The sequence below is a fragment of the Gossypium arboreum genome, chromosome 1 (assembly GCF_025698485.1).
Source record: "Gossypium arboreum isolate Shixiya-1 chromosome 1, ASM2569848v2, whole genome shotgun sequence".
NCBI classification, from domain to species: domain Eukaryota; kingdom Viridiplantae; phylum Streptophyta; class Magnoliopsida; order Malvales; family Malvaceae; genus Gossypium; species Gossypium arboreum.
In genome coordinates, this window is record NC_069070.1 from 62,282,838 (window position 1) to 62,290,991 (window position 8,154).

The 8,154-nt window shown below is 34.2% G+C and overlaps 1 long non-coding RNA gene across 1 annotated transcript in view; it reads right to left on the minus strand.

The window, feature by feature from the left end:
• The window catches only part of LOC128280477 (uncharacterized), an 84,803-nt gene extending 77,963 nt beyond the window's left edge, over window positions 1-6,840 (minus strand). Inside the window, exon 1 of the long non-coding RNA XR_008270581.1 lies at window positions 6,701-6,840. This is a non-coding gene — a long non-coding RNA (uncharacterized LOC128280477). The remainder of the gene's footprint in view (window positions 1-6,700) is intronic.
• Window positions 6,841-8,154: the final 1,314 nt, after the last annotated feature.

Genomic DNA, 8,154 nt, shown 5'->3' on the forward strand with positions numbered 1-8,154 from the left:
ACTCAACGTTTAATCACTTAAAACTTACCTCGGAAGTTGCCGAACGATTACGACGGCTATTCGATCACTTTTTCCTTTCCCTTATCCAACTTTGATCCTCTAGGCTCTTGAGCTAAATCAAACAATTTACTTCCCAAATTAAACATAGTCATCGACATCCATATACATTTTATACTAGCGAAATGTACAATCAAGATATACTTTACTCAAATAATTTACATTGGCGATCATGTATAATGTTTTGTAGCTTAATAAATTTATCATACATTATGTATTCATAATATTTGTGCAGCCAATTATCCATGGTCATACACACACAATCAAAAATAAATACCAAATTTTCATATCCTTTATGCCCTAAGCCGAATACACTTGTCATGTTCACCTACATTTTCAAGTACAACATTCTCATATTCGGCATTAGTATCAAGCATAATAGCCAATTCTTCCCACCATTTCCAAACCAATTCATCAATGCAATCATACCATTACAAATCAACTTAAAATAACCATATCTAATAATCAAATACCTATAGCATTGCACATTTCTCACATAGCAAGTACAACTAAATTCATTATTAATATATATATATCTAAACACTTAACTACAAGATTTAATCACCATTATCAAATCATAAAACAACTTATAACCATTATCTATATTTACTTCACATAAACCGAAATAACCATTACATCATCTTTAAAACACTTAGCATTTTACCCATTTAATCAAGCCAAATCTCAAGACCATTCCATCACACAAATTATACCATAAATCATACTTACAATTTAAGTTAATGCATGACCGAAAATCACCATCACTAACATCATTATCAAACCAAAACCAAAACACATCTATCAACCGTATACCAAGCTTACCAAAATAAACTACTATGAGTTTCAAGCTTATTGACCGAATCTCAAACCTCAAAATTCTAAGTTTAATCTATGGGATAAGTAGAGTTTGAACTAATCATCTCAAGCATGCATAGATTTTCAAGAATCATTCAATACATACCTCATTCTAGCCATCTTCTAAGCCAAAATCAAAGCAACCAAACTTTCTTCCCTCCCCCTTTAGGCTACGGCAATGGAGGAGAAGAAAATACCCAACTTTGTTTTTTTTTTCACCCTTTTAATTATTTAATTCCTCTTATCACTTATGACATATAATAACTTGATTTATTATAAAACTATTTGATATTATTTAACTAAAATATAACATACAAAATGCCAAAATGTATCATTCATGCCCATCCTTGCCGTCCACTACCAAGAAAAAGGAATGTTTGACATGCAAGTCCCTCATGCTTCAAACCATGCAAATTTTAGCCACTACCAATTAACCTATGACATTTTCAAGATTTTTCACATAAGCCCCTTTTTATTTATTTCACATCCAAATGACAAAATTAAAGCATGAAATTTTCACACATACTTATTCATAAATAATAAGCATAAAATATAACAATTAATTGTTTTTGTGGCTCGGTTTTGTGGTCCCGAAACCACTTTCCGACTAGGGTCAAATTAGGGGTGTCACAACTCTCCCCCCCTTTAGGGATTTTCGTCCCCGAAAATCTTCTTAGGAAAATAAGATAGGGTAACTTTACGTAGTTGTGTTCTCTAGATCCCACCTAGTTTCCTCTACTCCGAACTTACGCTTCAGTGCTTTAACTAACAAAACTTTCTTAGTTTGATCATAATAAATCACAGAGATCCACAAAATTGACATTTACTCACTTACTTTTCATTTCGGTAATAACACACATAGGTATAACACAATTTACTCATCGGTCTGAACCTACTAGGTATAGGCTCGAACCTCACACATAGGTTCTAGCCTACTTAATCCCAAAGTCTGAATAAACTCGACAGCCATCAACTAATTAGACTATTAGCCTAGTATACACTTCACCGGTCCCAAACCTACTAGGCACAAGGCCTGAATAACTCAAATATATATATATATATATATTCATTTGGTTCATGACAACACTCATTTAACATCTTATGAAAGTATTTTATATATTTTTTTTATACATGTAACTTAGATAATCTTTCACACACCCATTCAATAAAACACTATCAATAAGAATTTAATACTATCCTTTATCTTGGCTATTTCAAGTAACCAACGATACTGATGGTGAAAGTTTTAAATTCTCAATTCAAGAACATATATAAGTGATACGATATTATGTTAACATCTTGCATCAATATTTAACTTAACTTATTTTCAAAGGAAAATCAACTTCCGTGCACGAACATTTATTTCATTTAGCACATTCTTTCATAGTTAACATTACCCGTATACGATCGAATAAGCATAAAGCCTAATATAATATTACGGCATGCGATTTATTCTTAGCACATAACTCATATATCCAAAATTATCACCATTCATCGAAATTCTTACCAACTTTCAAATGTCGAAACTTAGTCAAAATAATTTCTTGAACATGATTAACAAAATAGTGTTTATTCACAATAGCACATATAATTGCATATACCGAGAATCTCGTATTTATAATGTATATATATATCACATACCTTGTCAATTTAATGTCTCGAACTTATTTCATTACCAATTTGGCACAATGTTGTATAATCTCCGACTCTAATTAGTTCACCAGGGTTTAGTCCGTTTAACGAGTTTTCTCTTTAGGTCTTACTTATTATTACAAATCAATGCCATCGTCTCACACGAGGTCATACATGAAACACACTTCGCATACGCAGTGCCCACTGACTGATTTCGCACACATAGTGCTCGATTATAGAACTAGCACACATAGTGCCTCAATTAAAGAACTCGCACACATAGTGCCTCAATTACCAATCTCGTGCACATAGCGCTCGATTGAAGAACTTGCACACACATTGCCTCATAATTCCAGCACGAATGCCTTCGAGGTTTAGCCTGGATATATCACTAGCACGAATGCTCTTCGGGACTTAGCCCGGATATATCACTAGCACGAATGCTCTTCGGGACTTAGCCGGGACATAACACCAGCACGAATGCTCTTCGGGACTTAGCCCGGCTATATAACTCTCAATTCTCATGCACATATACATATATAACAATACACATTAGTATATCATTTACATTACTTGAATACAAACACAACATGCTTATCGACCATTCAACTTTCAGTTCCATAGCCACATACAAAGATCACATTTATAGTCGTAACACTCTTTCAAAATTGCATCACTTATACCCTTATAATTCAATCCATATCAAAATTCAAATACGAGTACATGATACGTACCTGATCAACTTAATAATTTAAGCATATCCAAGTGAAGTTATATCGTAAATTCTCATAGTCAGAAGCTTGCTACAGCTCGATCGGGATTAAAATTCATTACAATACAACAAACACATTTTAATAGTCAAAAATCATCACACTATCACTTTATCACTTTATGGCATGTATAAATAGACTCACACGTGCTACGTTAGTCCTAGAATCGACTAAACCGTAGCTCTGATACCAATAAAATGTAACACCCCTATCCCGTATCCGTAGCCGGAATAGGTAAAGGGGCATTACCGGACTTGAAACTCATATCCGAACAGTAAAAATTTTGAATATTTTTTTTTATAAAGAAAGTTCCTTTAGGTAAATACTAAAGGCGATCGGGGATACAATTTAAGCGCTATAAGTACACATTTAAAAGATGCCATTTTGCATGGCTTATATACATTAACCAAAATATTCTTGACCCTTTGGTCTATTCTTTACATGCCATAAAATAATTCAAAACATAACGGTAACAAGCGGTGGATAGTGATAGTGTGACTAGTTCTTGACGATCCCGAGCTGTAGCTTCCAAATGAGATCTATAAAGCAGAGGAAACAAAGTAAGCGGAGTAAGCATTACAATGCTTAGTAAGTTTTAAGCGGTGTCAACAGATAACAATCAAATTATAACATAGTTGTTCGTATTTTTATTTCACTCTTCCTTCGGGCATACCATCCCTTTACCGAATATGCCCATCTCATCATATATAATAGGCAGATAAATTCTCACTTGATAGTGATCTCTTATAAACATAGGTACATTACACATTTTCACCTAACTTTCCACATTGACCAAACGCACAATAATCATAGAACAGTCTTATTGCTTTACTCACATATGCATCACATAACGACCTTGTGATTTAGTCCAAATCAAGCTTAAATATAATCTCGAAATACATACCTGACCAACTTAACGCATTGAACGTATTTATTACCAATCGTTACTGTGAGGTCGTATAATCTTATGCTTTACTCGAATCTTCAGCGAAACCTTTAGCTCGAATAGTCCCCACACGTAGTTATCGGGTCTTACCCGGACAAAATCTCCACACGTAGTCATCGGGTCTTACCCGGACATAATCTCCACACGTAGTCATCGGGACTTACCCGGAATATATTTCCAAGTTTCATGTACATTTATTCACATGTTACAACATTCACATAGACTGTCATATTTGTAATTCATTTGCCTCATCAAATATCTAATAATACACACCTTTCACATTTGGTCATTCGGCCACAATATACACACATCTCCTACATATTTCACACTAGCCGAATCACTAGCCATTCGGCTTTACCACATATACATATCTCATACATATTTTGCATTAGCCATTCGGCTTTACCATGTATACATATCTCATACATATTTCACACTAGCCATTCGACTTTACCACATATACATATCTCATACATATTTCACACTAGCCATTCGGCTTTACCACATATACATATCTCATACATATTTCACACTAGCCATTTGGCTTTACCCCATATACATATCTCATACATATTTCACATTAGCCATTCGGCTTTACCGCATATACATATCTCATACATATTTCACATTAGCCATTCGGCTTTACCACATATACATATATATTTATCTTGTACATCATTTTCAGCAATAGCTTATAAGCAACTCAAATAGTTTCATCAATGTTTACAACAAATTCACATATTCACTACAAGCTGTTTTTCCTGAGCAATAGTCACTAAATTATTTATAACTGGAGCTAAAAAACTCAAAATCAATTGCCGTTAATTTTCCCTGAATATAGACTCATATAGATTCCATCCATAAAATGTTCAGAATTTTAGGTTTGGCCAATCAATACCAGATTTTTCTTAAAGTTTCCCCTGTTTCACTGTTTGACTAATCTGCCCACTCTTCACTACAAATCAAATTTCTCTTTGTACAGAATTCAAAATATGTTCTATTTGATTTCATTTGAAACTAGACTCATTAAGGAGTCTAAGCATATAAATTTTATCTTATAACCATTTTTGTACAAATTATAATGATTTTCTAAAAACAGAACAGGGATTTTGAGTCATTCGACTTTGTCTCACACAACTTTAAATATCTCTTTATAGGAAATTTCTTTGCTTACGGTCTCTTTTATAAGAAACTAGACTAATTAAGCTTTGATTACATATTTTATTCAGCCTATAATTCCACACCCACAATTTATAGTGATTTTCTAAAATCACGTTACTGCCGCTGTCCTAAGCAAGTTATTACAATTTGCTCTTAAATTTCCAAGTCCAAACACTTATGAACTTACCATTTGAGTTTAAGACATATCATGGCCACATCATATCTTATTAAATCAACTCATTATGTCCTATTATGATTGAATTTACTCAACGTTTAATCACTTAAAACTTACCTCGAAGTTGCCGAAGCGATTACGACGGCTATTCGATCACTTTTCCTTTCCTTATCCAACTTTGATCCTCTAGGCTCTTGAGCTAAATCAAACAATTTACTTCCCAAATTAAACATAGTCATCGACATCCATATACATTTTATACTAGCGAAATGTACAATCAAGATATACTTTACTCAAATAATTTACATTGGCCGATCATGTATAATATTTTGTAGCTTAATAAATTTATCATACATTATGTATTCATAATATTTGTGAGCCAATTATCCATGGTCATACACACACAATCAAAAATAAATACCAAATTTTCATATCCTTTATGCCCTAAGCGAATACACTTGTCATGTTCACCTACATTTTCAAGTACAACATTCTCATATTCGGCATTAGTATCAAGCATAATAGCCAATTCTTCCCACCATTTCCAAACCAATTCATCAATGCAATCATACCATTACAAATCAACTTAAAATAACCATATCTAATAATCAAATACCTATAGCATTGCACATTTCTCACATAGCAAGTACAACTAAATTCATTATTAATATATATATATCTAAACACTTAACTACAAGATTTAATCACCATTATCAAATCATAAAACGACTTATAACCATTATCTATATTTACTTCACATAAACCGAAATAACCATTACATCATCTTTAAAACACTTAGCATTTTACCCATTTAATCAAGCCAAATCTCAAGACCATTCCATCACACAAATTATACCATAAATCATACTTACAATTTAAGTTAATGCATGACCGAAAATCACCATCACTAACATCATTATCAAACCAAAACCAAAACACATCTATCAACCGTATACCAAGCTTACCAAAATAAACTACTATGAGTTTCAAGCTTATTGACCGAATCTCAAACCTCAAAATTCTAAGTTTAATCTATGGGATAAGTAGAGTTTGAACTAATCATCTCAAGCATGCATAGATTTTCAAGAATCATTCAATACATACCTCATTCTAGCCATCTTCTAAGCCAAAAATCAAAGCAACCAAACTTTCTTCCCTCCCCCCCTTTAGGCTACGGCAATGGAGGAGAAGAAAATACCCAACTTTGTTTTTTTTTTCACCCTTTTAATTATTTAATTCCTCTTATCACTTATGACATATAATAACTTGATTTATTATAAAACTATTTGATATTATTTAACTAAAATATAACATACAAAATGCCAAAATGTATCATTCATGCCCATCCTTGCCGTCCACTACCAAGAAAAAGGAATGTTTGACATGCAAGTCCCTCATGCTTCAAACCATGCAAATTTTTAGCCACTACCAATTAACCTATGACATTTTCAAGATTTTTCACATAAGCCCCTTTTTTATTTATTTCACATCCAAATGACAAAATTAAAGCATGAAATTTTCACACATACTTATTCATAAATAATAAGCATAAAATATAACAATTAATTGTTTTTGTGGCTCGGTTTTGTGGTCCCGAAACCACTTTCCGACTAGGGTCAAATTAGGGGTGTCACGTAAATAGTGTGTGTGGCTTCCTCCGAGCCCCTCGCAGCTCCGATCCGTCTAAGGCTGGAAATTACCTGAAAGGTTAATAAACGTGGTGAGTTTACGAAAACTCAGTGTAAAATCCCCTACTATAAAGAGGAACAGGCAGTCATATAAAAGAATTAAAAGTCGCTGACCCTACTTACGATTTCAGTACCAATTGGGCCTTAGCCCATTATAATGACGATACAGATGGGCCTTAGCCCATTACAGAATAAGAAACATTATCAGAAATAGAATCAAAATGAGAATCAGAATCAGAATCAAGTGACAGAATCAGAATTAGAATTAGAATCAGAATCAGAATTAGGTGACAGAATCAGAATCAGTATCAGGTAACAAAATAGGAATTAGAATGTGAATGCAAACCCAACCCATATCCATCCGTATACACCCCCGTACCAACCTTGCACCATGTGGGGAGACAACTCGACCCACCCATCTGCTACACACCATAGAATTTGCAGCATGGCTGCCAGAACAAATATTGTGACAGAGTCACCAGATACAGATATTGTGGCAGAGCCACCAGAAAAGATATTTGTGGCATAGCCACCAAAAACAGATAATGTGGCAGAGCCACTTAACAGAATACGTAGCACAAAGCCATCGGTAACGGGTCTATAATTGGCACGAAGCCCACAATAGTGATACGAAGCCCACAATAACGGCACACAGCCTTCGGTAACATGATCGGCACTCAGCCAACGATAACGGGTATATAATCGGCACGAAGCCCACAATAACGGTACACAGCCTTCGGTAACATGATCGGCACTCAGCCATCGATCAGTCCACAGTTGTCTCGGGCGACTCATGTGACCTTATCAAATCAGTATGAATATACAGCTCCTAAGCCTTTGGTGGATCCACAGTTGTCAAGTAACCATGCG